General features: G+C 38.0%; 1 protein-coding gene across 14 annotated transcripts in view; it reads right to left on the reverse strand.

Annotated features, from left to right (window-relative positions):
• The window catches only part of LOC106874564 (uncharacterized), a 268,447-nt gene that overhangs the window by 223,808 nt on the left and 29,336 nt on the right, over positions 1-15,303 (reverse strand). The window contains exon 1 of one of the 14 annotated variants that reach the window (XM_089353118.1): positions 7,754-7,986. The exons of the other annotated variants lie outside the window; for them this stretch is intronic. The gene's annotated coding sequence lies outside the window, so the exon portion shown is untranslated. Of the gene's footprint in view, positions 1-7,753; positions 7,987-15,303 lie in introns of those variants that run through there. 14 annotated transcript variants of the gene reach the window in all.

A 15,303-nucleotide genomic window follows, 5' to 3' on the forward strand; every position in this document is an offset into this window, starting at 1 on the left:
GTGTGTATGTCCTTTGGCATATGTATATGGCTTTGAATACCACACCCATTTTCAGTTTATTTTTCCGGTTATTTGGCTTGTATACCATACTCTAAACTAGCCTGAATTTAGTGTACTACGCTCAATGTTAGAATGCAGCATGGAACCCAATACGGAGCCTGATTTTGGTTGCATGTCACACTTTACTGTGCCCTCTTCTTTTGATACGTGTGTGTGTGTGTGTGTGTGTAAATACCGTAAAAACCCATGTAATTTACGTAGGTGATTTTCAGGATAAAATTTGTTTAAAAAAAGCTATCCGTGTAAAATTTGCACCCAAACGTTTTCAGAATTGCCAATATGACCAGGGGGAAAAGGTTTTCAATTTAGTTCACAAAAACAATATTTATATATCACCTGATGAAACACAAGATCTCATAATACAGGGAAATGCTTACATAACCAAATACCTGTGAAACTGGAGAACTACACTGCATGGAAACAATTGTAGTAATTACAAATAAATGTTCCTCTGTACTCCTTCTTGTTGATTTCAACTTATTCAATTATTTACACACACACACACACACACATGATAGAATTTCCTGTTGAAGACAACATATTAGTGTTCAGCTTTTTCTGAATGAACTGCATAATTGATTTGTTTATAATAATCAAAATGTACATGCTATACATTAGTTCATTCCCTCAACAAAGCACGTGTTAGTTTTGCCATTCTCTCTAATGCTTCAGTGATTTCACATGAGCACACCATCGATCATGGTCCCCCATGCAGGTTCTTAATTCAACATTTGCCATTCCACTGTCCTAAGTAAGTTGTCCATGTAGGTTGGATGTTTTTTTCCCCTGTTGATTCTTCCTTCAATTGACTGCCATAAGACAGCTGGCACCAAGGTTCTTCTGGGTACCTGATGCAATGACCAGCAATTCTCATTCTTCTCTGCTGAATCTTCTCAGTCATTTCAGGTAGATCTTGATAAAGTTGCTCATTGGTTAAATGAGCTCTCCATGTAACATTCAGAGCCATTCTTAACATTCTGTTTAAAAAGAAAAAAAAGGTAAAGTTACCTTTTCGAGTCATACCAACTCATAAGGGCCCGTTTTTCAGTTTCATGGCATATATATTCTCCACCTGGATGGGATGACAGTCCATCACAGGATTACTCATTTTTGCCAGCTGAGTGGAATGGAGCAACATAAAATGAGGTGTTTCACTCATGAACACAATGCATTGCCCAGTCCAGGAATCGAAACCAAAGTCTTACGAGCATGAGTCCAATACCCTAGCCACTAAGCCATGTGCCTCCAGACATTCTTGTATAGCAGACGTCTACTTGTTTTTCAAGCTTTTTGGTGAGGGTCCAAGTTTCAGCATAGGTGTTGAAGTAATTGCAGAGCAATGTAAGATAAAGTGTTTTGCTCAAGAACACAATGTACTAATTGGTCTAGGAATTGAAACCACAATCTCACAATAATAAGTGCAACACACACACACCACCACCACCAACAACAACAACATTCTTTCAGCTCCTTTCAGCCAAATCCACAAAAGGAAGGACATCCAACCATAGAAACCAAGCCAAATAATGCATATGAAAACCAGTTAAAGAAGTAGTGACTCTCAGTAGGAAATGATTTGGACCAGCATGTCCCATCCAACTCATGCCAGCATGGAAAGCAAGGTGTAAAATAATGATGATGATTGATGATAATTATATACACACGCATTGTATGGGTCAAAGTCTGTGTATAGAGTTTATGTTTACCAGTGCAAAAGCCAATGTTCTGTCTATAAGTAACTTGGCAACTCAATAAAGTATAAAATAATAAAAGAAGAACCTCACAGTATGAGTGCACCATTGTACGAGTAATTTGCTGTACGAGCCGAGACTTGTGTGAATTTTTGTCTTGAAGTACAAGCGGAAATCTGCAGTACGAGCACATAAATCGTCCATCTTTAAGGTAATTCAGTTAATAAAACAAGTTTACACATTTCTTTTGCATTCTCTTTTTTATAATTATCATTTTACTTGTAACTACACCTTTACTGTTTTAAAACCGATAAAAAATTATTTTTGAGTGGTTTTGGGGAGGCTGGAACGGATTAATTATATTTTAGTTAATTTCAATGGAGAAAATTGATTTGTAAAACGAGTAAATCATAAGACGAGCTTGGTCATGGAACAAATTAAACTCATATTGCAAGGTATCACTATACAAGTTTTAAAAGTTTACCCCAAGTTGACATGATTGATTAAAACACAAAAAGGCAGGATTATATCAAAGCTACAAACTAGATGTTGAACCAATGTGTAGGCATAGCTCCGTTCCGTTGGCACTCTGTCGCTTACGACATCGAGGGTTCCTGTTGATCCGATCAATGGAACAGCCTGCTCGTGAAATTAATGTGCAAGTGGCTGAGCACTCCACAGACACGTGTACCCTTAACGTAGTTCTTGGGGATATTCAGCGTGACACAGTGTGACAAGGCTGACCCTTTGGATTACAGGCACAACAGAAACAGGAAGTAAGAGTGAGAGAAAGTTGTGGTGAAAAAGTACAGCAGGGTTCGCCACCATCCCCTGCCAGAGCCTTGTGGAGCTTTAGGTGTTTTCACTCAATAAACACTCACAACGCCCGGTCTGGGAATCGAAACCGCGATCCTATGACTGCGAGTCCGCTGCCCTAACCACTGGGCCATTGCACCTCCAGGCACAGCTAAACACTAGTTAAAAAAAAACATGTGGTTAAGAAGCTTCCTTCATAACAACATGTTTACAGGTTCAATTTCACTGCACAGTACCTCGGGCAACTGTCTTCTACTATAGCCCCTAACCAATGCCTTGTGAATTTGGTAGAGATGAAAACTGTGTGGAAGCTTTTCGTGTAGGTTTGTGTGTGTCTCCTCAGCACTGCTTGACAACCAGTGTTGGTTTCTTTATATCCCAGTAACTTAGTAGTTCATCAAAAGAGACTGATAGAATAAATAACAGACTTAAATATAAGTACTGGAGTTAATTTATTTGATTAAACTGTACAAGGCAGTGCTCCAGCATGGCAGCAGTCCAATGACTGAAACAAGTAAAAAATGCTTATGCATACACATACACAAACTGACATACATACATGAACACATACATACATACAACACACACACACATGTATGTGGGTGTAAGAAACGAGAAAAGAGAAGCTGCTGGAATGTCCAATGATTTCAACAGAAATTGAAAGTATTTCCTCAAATGCCAAGTATATAGGAAATGTGTTACAGTAACTATTTTGTTTCTGATAACAGTAACACTATAGAGCTTGTTATGTTTATGAGAGAGAGAGAGAGAGAGAGAGCATATTTGTGTGTCTGTATATGCATGTACTGCATGCATGCATGCATGCGTGTGTGTGTGAGAGAGAGAGAGAGAGATGTAATGATATATATGTATGTAAATAGATAGAGGTGACAGACAGATAGATAGGCAGACAGACAGATGAATAGTAAAGAGAAAAATTAAGAAAAGATAGAACATCTTTATGAATGTGGGGTCTAACTGTGATTCCGTATTACAGTGAGTAACAAATAAAAGGAGCTTTGATGAAAGAACAAAGATGGAGTTATTTACTGTCTGGTAGTATTTCTACTTTTGATATCATATGAGAGATAGTACTTCTCATTTTCCACTTTCTCCACCTGTGGCAGAATGCATGACAACATGAGACAATTGCCTACACAGTATTCAATTTTTGGCAAGAGCATTCAAGGAAACTATGTCAAGAACTACCCATGCTGTGATGTTAGTTATATGTCTATCTCTTAGGATGCTAACCTCCATTTCTCTTTCCTTTAATCATGCCTTCCAAACAGATTCTGCAGATCCCACAAACCATTTGCTTAATGTGGCCAAGTCAGTTTCAGTATTCTATTTCTAATGGCAGAAGTGATTGGTGGTAATTTGTTTGGGATATGACATTAAACTGTTGATCTGGTGGTGAGACTCCAGTTTGGGAATTCTGGAGTTTTTGATAGAGTGGAGTCACTCCTTAATTACTATTACTCATTCCCAGGTCTGTTCTGACCTGAAGCAGTAGTACCTGTTAGGATCCCAACTATGGGTTAAATAGATTTTTGTAAGAGTAGTTTGAGCTCCTTAGCTGTGGTGAAGGCAATCAACTTAGGAGAAGGAGAATTCCAAAATTAACACCTTCCAATATGCCCTAAGCCAATATGGAAAAGTATGGTTGATCAAACTAATATGAGGTATTTCCATTAACATAGTCCTTCTATGTACATCAAACATCTCCCATACAGAAATATAAACATTCAGTGGATGCTCCATCGATTTTCACAAATAGCTTTCAGCTTTTCACTGGGCTAAATGTTCATCCTGTTAAATTAACATCTAAGTGGCTGAGGACTCCACAGGCAAGTGTACTCTTAACATATGTCCCAAGCTGAATCAGCATGATTCAATGTATGTGTGACAAGGTTGGACTTACAAATTATGTATACAATAAATTTGCTGGGTTTCTGTCTACTCAGTTTTCCTCACAAGGTTTCATGTAAACTCAAGGTTATTGTAAACATACTTACCCAATATGCCATACAGTATAATTGAAACCAAGACCCCATGATTATAAAACAAACTTCTTAATCGCTCAGTCATACCTGCAACTCAATGTGTGTGTGTGTGTGGGGGGGGGGCATGTATCTAGACAAGCATAAACACAATGAATGTGAAAGTCAAGATAATTGTTTTACAGATTAAAGAGTTTATCATTTTCAATTCTTACTACAACCATTGCCTTGTGCTCTTGAATAAATCTCATAAACTCTCTCTCTCACCACACACACACACAATGTTTATGGTTGTCTATTGACACTGATGATGACAATTTTCTTACACATACACATGATTATTTACATTTATCTTGTTTTTCTCTTGATATGTGTATTCGTGTATGCACGTCTGTGTGCATGTTTCTCTTTCATGTCTGCATATGTATTTAAGTGCATGTGTATGTGCTTCTCTGTATGCAAGTGTGTATGTGTTTGTGGTGTGTGTGTGTGTGTGTGTGTGTGTGTCCACGTGTGTGGAGCATGTGCGTGTGCATATGCACATGTATTTGTGTGTATGCATGCGTGTTAGCATTAGAACTAAAATATACTAATATAGTGATGTGGATATAAGCTGAAGAAACAGTCTATAGAGAATTGAATTCTTTCTCCTTGAATTCGTTTGTCACTGTTTTGAGGAATTTCAACCATGTTTCGTGGTCTGCTACCACAACAGCTCCTTTATAGGATCCAGTTAGCTGAAGACATCATCAGGAGGAACCACATCCGGTTTCGGCCCCTACTCCTCTACCGTTTTGACGTGGCGGGGCCCCTCCTTTCGGAGGTGTCTTCAGCTCTGGTGTTGGGTGCATGTCTTCTTTCACTGTTTGTGACTGTTCTAATTCAACTGTGGAATGTCCCTCGCTATGGTTATTTTCCAGGAGGTTTTGGCCACACGTCTTACGGTTCATCAACCCGCGTTGTTGAATTACTTTCTTCTGACATACCTTCCCTTGGTGGATTAGGATCCAGTTAGCTCAAGACATCATCAGGAGGAACCACGTCCGGTTTCGGCCCCTACTCCTCTACCGTTTTGACGTGGCGGGGCCCCTCCTTTCGGAGGTGTCTTCAGCTCTGGTGTTGGGTGCATGTCTTCTTTCTTCTATTCCCTGGCCTCTTCGATGCAGCATCAACGAGTGTCAGCGTCCAACTGATCGTCGTGTCAAGTTCCCCTTTTTATATCTGCTGCTAGGCTCCAGCAGGCAGCCCCAGCTAGTTGTCACGTGACACTGTCTAAATTTCCCGCTGCTAGGGTCCAGTAGGCAGCACCAGCAAGTTGTCACATGACACTGTCTAAACTTCCCGCTGCTAGGCTCCAGCAAGTAGCTCCAGAAAGTTGTCACATGACACTGTCTGAACAACAATGCAGAATAATAATCACAAAGAATGAATTCTAAGTTTTCACAAAAAGACAGTAAAATAGGATTCTAAATCCACAGAATTAGTGCTGAATTTGAATTGAAATAGCTGTATGCTTCTTATGTAAATATTTCTCATGATTAAATTGTCAGGAAAAAGGATTGCCACTGCAAGGCCACCTTCTTAATATTTTTCTTTACTTAATTCAGGCACAACCACCACAAGGTTCAGTCCATGTTACTGTGAGGTGGCTTATGTGCCTCAAAGACACTGAATCATTGCTGTGTTAAAGTATGGGCACACTGGGCCTAAGGAGCCCAGTTCTGATCCATGTACAGTCATGGCCAAAGGTTTGGAACATATTTTAAAAATTAAAATTGTTATGCCCAAGTACAATTCAATTCAAATATATACAATGTATATAGGATAAAGACCCCCTTAGGTCATGTATGATCATGGGATTGCACCTAGAAGGTTCCCCTCCAAGGCATAATTCCTGGCAAAGTTGTTTATGGGAGACCAGCAGTTGCCGATGCATACAGCCTTCCCTCCCCTTGCCACTGATGTTATCCAAGGAAAAGACAAAGGCCAATACAGCTTGGCACCAGTGATGACGCAATTTATTTCTGCAGATGAATAAACTAGAGCAACGTGAAATAAAGTGTCTTGCTCAAGAACACAACACACAGCCCGGTCTGGAAATCAAACTCACTACCTCACAATTACGAGCCTGACACTCTAATCACTGAGCCATGGGGCATTTAATATTAAAATTCTAATTTTCATACCTATGCTCCAAACTTTTGGCCAAGTAATAATATATTGCAAATTAAATATAACTGGGCATTTAATGTGAAAATTCCAATTTTCATACCTATGTTCCAAACTTTTGGCCATGACTGCATACTGTGGCTTACACTCAATAAATAATATAGGCCTCAGTGTAGTGATTTATCTGCAGGCCTATAATGCTGTTGAGATGGCTCTGCACTGAAAGCTATACCAGTGGAACACAAACTCTTAGTAGAGCCTACTATGCTGGACAGGTTCAAAGTAAAGAGGCTAGACTAATATGGACCACCACTTCCCAGAGGTAAAAATGGGTTTGTAGAGGGCCAACACCCCTAGCTAGAAAAATGCAAACTTACAGAAGCATCAATGACAATTCAAAACCAATGAGACCTGGAAGAAAGCTTTCCCTCGGGGATGAAACATGAAGGATATTACAGGTAATGCAGGTGGTAAGGATTTAATTGGAGAGAAGCAGAAATAACATCCCAGACTCTAGAACAGTGAAGAAAAGTCATTGAAAGAAAGGCTTAACTATTATTATATCTGAAATTCTCAAAACTGCCTATTTTTTAAATCTTTACTGGTTCCATAAGTACCAGTAATACAATGGAGCTAGTGAAATAACTGTAATTTTTAAGCAGATATTTGGAACATAAATTGACATAGAATTTTGATGGAAAGATTTAATTTAAATCATTTTAAAACAAGAAGTTTGCATCATAGAACTCTTCTAGTCTCAGGCACGATGGTATCAAAAGAGTTAAAAGCAAGACTTGTAGCTACAAATACTATCAATATATTTGTTGTTTCTTCAACGTAAAGACAGGGTCAACCTTACTTAACAACCAAAGCTGACTTTACTTACCTGCTGAGAGGATATCAGCTAAATGTAGTTAAACAACCATAAAAATCTATCCAGTTCAGTACATGAGAAGCTTTTAACCTTTAAAATTTTACATGTGTAGTCAATATTACAAATGAAATATATATTACCTATATAGCTCAAAGATCTTGGTTCAGCACACATGAAATAATGTTCTTCTTGATGTCATTATCAATTATTCATATTTTTAAAATTAATGTGAAAGACAGGTAACCTTAGGAACATCTTTTTTTATATTTGCCTATATCCCATGAAGACCATCTAATCTTGGCTTATAAATTCTATATTTAGTGCTTTCCTTTTTGTGTAGCACTTCCTTGTCATGGGAAATATGTTATATTTTGCCTTACATAAAAGAACAAAAAATGAAAAACAAATTTCAAGCAATAAAATAAAGACTGAAAGAAAAAAGGGAAAAAACATAACAGAACAGTTCACAAATCCTTCCTTCCTCCCTACCTTCCCCTAGCTCTAAAGTCTAGTAATACCCTGTTGAATAATAATAAATAAAACTGAAGGATAACAATGTGGCACTCCTTAGCAGTTGACCTACTTCTCTTGGTGACCTTGGGCTGAAATAATAAACACTTACTTGGTGGTGCCTACTTTGCTTTGTAGTAAAGGAGTGCAGGAAAATCTTTCAACTGAAGTGATTAACACCACAACCACCATCAAAACTGCCACTGCTGCCAGTATTATGATTGTTGTTGCTATTCCGGTTGAAAGGAGGAATCAGTGGAATGTCAGACTAAGTGTCTTGTATTAGTTAATTTCTGTATTTTAATTTCAAGTCCCACTTTATTTGCTATCATTGCTGGGATCAGCGAAGTAAGTACCAGTAATATATTGTGAATTTATTATAAATCTGCTAGGCCTTTCCTTGCAAAATGCGTTGCACTTGGATTGGCAAACTCATTAAAGTGATGGACGAAATGAAATACCTAGTGGTATTTGTTACAGGTTACATTCTGGTTTCAAATCTCACCTAAGTCAACTTTGCCTTTCATTCTTCCAGAATTGATAAATAAAGTTGATAAATAAAGCAAGTACAGCTGTGTATTTAAGAAGCTTGCTTTGCAACCACATGATTTTATGGGTCAGTGCTACTGAGTGGGACCTTGGGCAAGTGTTGTCAATCCTCATTAATATTTCCTTCAAGACTAGACATGTTTTTCGTGAAAGACAGGGTCCACCCCAAAAAACCATGCCCTATATAAATTTTTTTGAGCAGTAATATATAATATTTATATATATATATATATATATATAGTCTCCTCTCATCACCCAACGAACTTTTCTTTCTGTGTTCCTTTCTGTGGAAGAGCGTAGGCTCGAAACGTTAAAGACTTTTTCACTTCCCGAGCTTTAGACTAATACATCTGTTTGTTGTCTACAGCACCTGTCTTCGTCCTTTGTTTTTTTTTGTGAATTCTTCTTTTATATATATATATATATATATATATATATATATATATATATATATATATACATACATATATACATATATACACAATGGGTTTCTTTCAATTTCCACCAACCAGATTCACTTACAAGGTTTTGGTCAGCCCAATGCTAAAAGAGAAGACACTTGCCAAAGAAGCCATGTAGTGGGACTGAACCCCCAAATATATGGTTGGGAAGCAAGCTTCTTAACCATACAGCCATGCAAGCCTGCAAATATAATGTTCAAAAATTATTACCACCATTTCATAACTTATATCTTATATCAGATAGATAGCATGAAAAATAAAACACCTACTTGTTTAAGACTGAACCTACATAACATACATTACCTTTAAAAAACAAATTGCAGATGTTGTTTCAATGAAAAGAAAGAAAAGAGGACAAAATTGAAACAAAAATCTTGGAATGTTGATAATATTTGGAAATACTGAAAAGCATATTACAGTAATTTAGTGTTCTCTTCTTGATTCCAGTTTCAAATTCCAGCAAGCTCAATAAGATTAAACTAGACTTCCATTATTACTTCAGAGTTTAGGGCAGTGGACTGATTATCATAATCGATGGAGCATCAGATAAAATGTCTAGTGGTATTTGTTTTTGAAATCCTGCTGAGGTCAACTTTGCTTTTTACTATTTCAGGGTGGATAAAATAAAGTACTAGTCATGAACTTGGCTCAACACAATCAACTTGCCATCCTCCTGTAATATTTCAGGCCTTGGGCCTATGATAGAAACAATTAAACACACTATAATATTCTCTCTATATATAACATTCTCTCTATATACATTCTCTCTAGATATAACATTCTCTCTCTCTCTCTCTCTCTCTCTCCCTCTCTCTTTCTCCCTGTATATTGAGATACACAACTGTAAAGAGAAAGTACCTTCTCTTCACATTTATGTGGTTCTTTTTTGTTGTAGTTATACTAAATGGGGAATACATATTTACATTTCAAACAAAACCAACAGGCTGATTGTAAAGACTACATATGAAACAAAATGTAAATAGGAAAACGCACTGGATACTCACAGTGCTTATAGAGAAATTGGATTGCAAGACAAGGAGAGTGGGGGGTGCATTGCAGAGACTATGGCAGCCTGCTTTTCAAAGGAGTAGTAGGCCCCTAGCCATATCATTAATCCTTATGGGGCTTGATCTTTGAAAGGAGTCATATCTTTGTTTTGACATAGATATGTTGAAATACTAGGAGAGACACATTAAACAAGTCATTTAAACTGAATAGTGCTATAAATAATACTTTATAATTTAATGGGTTAAAAACCCTTAGGTTAAAGATGTGTTTCAAGTGCCATGAGTAGCTTTCTGCCGTTTTTTTTCCATCCAAGGGACTTTTAACCCAATATCATCATTATTAACATCATCATTTAATGTTTACTTTCCTATGCTTGTATAGGTTAGACAAAATTTACTGAAGCAGATTTTTTACAGCTGGATGCCCTTCTTGTTGCCAACCTTCACCTGTTTCCAAGCAAGGTAGTATTTCTCATGGTCAGACATATTTTCCTCAGAAAACTGGAAATGAGCCTACATCACTTGTATAACAGCGATACTCATTTACAACCATCACATGATGTCATCCCAAGGGCATACACAAACACACACACACACACATATATATGATGGGTTTCCTTCAGTTTCCATCTATTAAATCCAGTCACAAAGCTTTGGTCAACCCATGACTATAGTAGAAGACACTTGCTCAAGGTGCCATGCAGTGGGATTGAACCTAAGTTCACATGATTGGGAAGCAAGCTTCTCAACTACACAGCCACATCTGTACATGGCTGTATTTGTTTCATGATGTACAGTTAGAGGACTTATTTATGTAATAACATTACTTTCAAGTGGTAAATACCATTTTTTTATAATACAAATTTTTATTTAGTTTTATTAAAAGACCTTTTCTCTTGTAGAACAACAAATTTTTTTCACAGAACCCAGGTGTTTGTAAACTCACTTTGAGAAACACTCAAGTACCATGTTTTGGACATACTCTCTTAAATGTGTGTGTGTGTGTGCAATTAGCTGCAGAAGGAGGGAGTAGACAGCAGAAGCATTATTCCAACATCTGAGCAAGGATGGGCCATAAGAGTAAGATGTAAATAAACTGGCTCTTGTCCAGTCTTGATCAAGTAGACCTATCTATGATCAAATGATTCCAGTTGTGACTAGCCAATTTTATTTTCAGACATAATGTATCTTGGATTACATTATCCAATGTGTTCTTCCTGTTTTAAGAGAGTTTGGGGTGATTTAAGTAAGATATAGATGCTATTGTAAAGATGCTTTCTTGTTTAGTAGTTACAAATGAAATAAGAACATAATGTTTTTTTGTTTGTTGGCACTCCGTCGCTAACAACGTCGGGGGTTCCAGTTGATCCGATCAACGGAACAGCCTGCTTGTGAGATGAACGTGCAAGTGGCTGAGCACTCCACAGACACGTGTATCCTTAACGTAGTTCTCGGGGATATTCAGCGTGACACAGTGTGACAAGACTGACCCTTTGAATTACAGGCACAACAGAAACAGGAAGTAAGAGTGAGAGAAAGTTGTGGTGAAAGAGTACAGCAGGGTTCGCCACCATCCCCTGCTGGAGCCCCGTGGAGCTTTAGGTGTTTTCGCTCAATAAACACTCACAAAGCCCGGTCTGGGAATCGAAACCGCGATCTTATAACCGCGAGTCCACTGCCCTAACCACTGGGCCATTGCGCCTCCCAGAACATAATAAACATGAAGAAAAAAGAAACTCAAATACAATTTTAAAAAACTGGGAGATTTAACTGCTATTTCTTGCAAGTCAAACATTGTTGGTTTATTAGCCCATTACAAATATAGTAGGAGCTTAATGTAGATAAAGAAAAAAAATGTAAAAAATGACATAAATAAAACAAAAAGCAAATTAACATGGAAAGATTAATTTCTTCAAAGGAGTAAAATACATCTGTTTGGAAATGTTTGGCTGATGTAGTAATCCATCTGTTTAAATAATTATTGTCTAGAGTTTATAGCCCATCTCCCTCTCCCCACTCTCTCTCGTTCTCTTTGACTCTAAATGCGTTGATTCAGTGGCATGTTTATGTTCAAACTGTAGTACCTGGTGTTGTTTGATTTATGAGCTCTGACATCAAGAAAGACAGGTCTACATTCATCACATGTGAAATGAAAACTATCCTTTCCACTTGGAAACATTTCCATTCTCAAAGAAAAGGCTTCATCATCATATTAATTAGATTAAAGATTTTTCTCATGAGAATTTGAGTAAAACAATGTGTTTTTGTCTTATTTTTGTTTTTTTAATGGATTTTAGACAAACTTTCAAATGTATAATTAAAAATACAACAAATTTCAATGAATTTAATTTCTCAAAGGGAATTGTTTAAGGAGTGAAATGTTCCTTAAATTATTATTTTAATTTCAATAGGAGCAACACTATCAGCAAACACAAAGTCCAGTGTCTGTCACTAATGAAGAGAAACATGTTAAAACGATGATGATGATAAAGGACACACACACACACACACAAGTAAATAAAGATATTTCTAATAAAATTTTATTTGTTTGCCTATGTTTGCCAATAAACTCTTCTGAGTTATCCTTATTTTTAATCTTTTCTGAATTTTTAAAATTGTAAAGCTAATTTACAGACACTCTGTACTTTTGAAGATGGCTTGACTTATAAGAAGAAAGCAATCCATATAAGCTAAAATTCCAGGTAAAACAGATTGGTCACAGAGTATGAATACCTACATACATACACACACACACACACACACACACACACACACACATACATACATATTTGCAAGTGTATGAGTGAGTAAGGTAATTCATACACACAAACATTAAACTATAAACATTAATCTGTGTGATACAGTGTTATATATATAGAACAATGTTACTAAATTCATGGATTTAATTATATATTAAACCTGTTGTTGGCACTCCGTCGCTTACAACGTCGAGGGTTCCAGTTGATCCGATCAACAGAACAGCTTGCTCGTGAAATTAACATGCAAGTGGCTGAGCACTCCACAGACACGTGTACCCTTAACATAGTTCTCGGGGATATTCAGCGTGACACAGTGTGACAAGGCTGGCCCTTTGAAATACAGGTACAACAGAAACAGGAAGAAAGAGTGAGAGAAAGTTGTGGTGAAAGAGTACAGCAGGGTTTGCCACTATCCCCTGCCGGAGCCTCATGGAGCTTTAGGTGTTTTTGCTCAATAAACACTCACAACGCCCAGTCTGGGAATCGAAACCACGATCCTATGACTGCGAGTCCGCTGCCCTAACCACTGGGCCATTGCGCCTCCACATATTAAACCTATACACATGCATACACACAAACAAAATGCTATTTGCATTATAATTAGAGGGGATGGCAGGGGATCAACACTCCTGGCAGTCTGATGTGCTTGCAAAGACATGTCAAGCTAAGTAAAAGCATGGTTGCCCTTGCATACAGGCTCATCCCTTGCAACCCTCTCCAGTTGAGCATCTCTAACTTTGCAGGCTTGTAAGTGCTAGTGCCATGTAAAAAGCACCCAGTACACTCTGTAAAGTGGTTGGCATTAGGAAGGGTATCCAGCCATAGAAACCATGCCAAAACAGACAGGGAGCCTGAACAGCCCTTCAGCTGGTCAGCTCTTGTAAAACTGTCCAACCCATGCCCGTGTGGAAAACGGACATTAAATGAGGATGATGATGATGACGATGATGTCACATGGAAGGAGGTGTGTGGTTAAGAGGGTTGCTTCCCAACCACATGGTTTTGCCTTCAATCCCCCATTGTAAGTATCTTCTACTGTAGTCCTGAGATTTGGAAGATGGATACTGAAAGAAACCTGTTGTATATGTGTGCATATGTCTGTATGTGAGTATGTGTGAAGTTTGTGTCTCTTTGTCTTGGCATTGCATTGATAGTTGTAAATGAGTGTCACTGTCATACAAGCGGTGTCATTCATCTCGAATCTCTCAACAAAACCCGTCTGGCCATTGGGGAATACTAACTTGCTTGGAAACATGAAAGTTGGTGAAAGACATCTGGCCATAGAAAACCTGCCTCAATAAACTTCATCCGACCCATGCAAGCATGGAAAAGTGGACATTAACACTAGGATAGTAGTCGTGGTGGTGGTTATGCTGCTGTTGCTGCTGATGATGATGAACACACACACTCATATATATACGCAGTATAATCTAGAGGAATAGCATGTATGGGTTAACATCTGAAAATGAAATCATTTTAACATGTTGCATTAGCATGTGGAAACCCACACAATTACCTTTTAGACACACAATTACCTTTTAGATAATGTTGAATCCAAGTAGTAGCAGACAAACAGCAACAGATTAGAAATACCAAAGATAGCTTGGGACATATAGTGAAAGGTTAACACATATATCATCAGCCTAAGATATCCTATCCTCATCATCAACTGGCTAACCAACTAACAAGCTATATTAAGATAACCAAATACTACATACTAGAATCATGTATAACAAATATGACTGAATGTGAAACCATAGGTGCAGGCATGGCTGTGTGGTAAGAAGCTTGCTTTCCAACCACATAGTTCTAGTCTAGGTTCAGCACCTTGGGCAAGTATCTTCTACTATAGCCTTGGGCTGACCAAAGCCATGTGAGTGGATTTGGTAGATGGAACTGAAAGATGCTAGTCATATATTTGTGTGTCTTTGTGTTTGTGTTTGTCTCCACTTCTCACTGCTTGACAACCTGTGACTTAGTAGTTTGGCAAAAAGAGACCGACAGAACAAGTACCAGACTCAAAAGAGAGGAGCAGGAGTGACTGTGTGGTAAGTAGCTTGCTTATCAACCACATGGTTCCAGGTTCAGTCCCACTGTGTGGCACCTTGGGCAAGTTGTCTTCTACTATAGCCTCGGGCCGACCAAAGCCTTGTGAGTGGATTTGGTAGACGGAAACTGAAAGAAGCCCGTTGTATATATGTATATGTATATGTATATGTGTGTTTGTGTGTCTGTGTTTGTCCACCAACATCGTTTGACAACCGATGCTGGTGTGTTTACGTCCCCGTAACTTAGCGGTTCGGCAAAAGAGAACAATAGAATAAGTACTAGGCTTCCAAAGAATAAGTCCTGGGGTCGATTTGCTCGACTAAAGACAGTGCTCCAGCATGGCCGCAGTAAAATG

The sequence above is a fragment of the Octopus bimaculoides genome, chromosome 1 (assembly GCF_046866305.1).
Source record: "Octopus bimaculoides isolate indiv1 chromosome 1, ASM4686630v1, whole genome shotgun sequence".
NCBI classification, from domain to species: domain Eukaryota; kingdom Metazoa; phylum Mollusca; class Cephalopoda; order Octopoda; family Octopodidae; genus Octopus; species Octopus bimaculoides.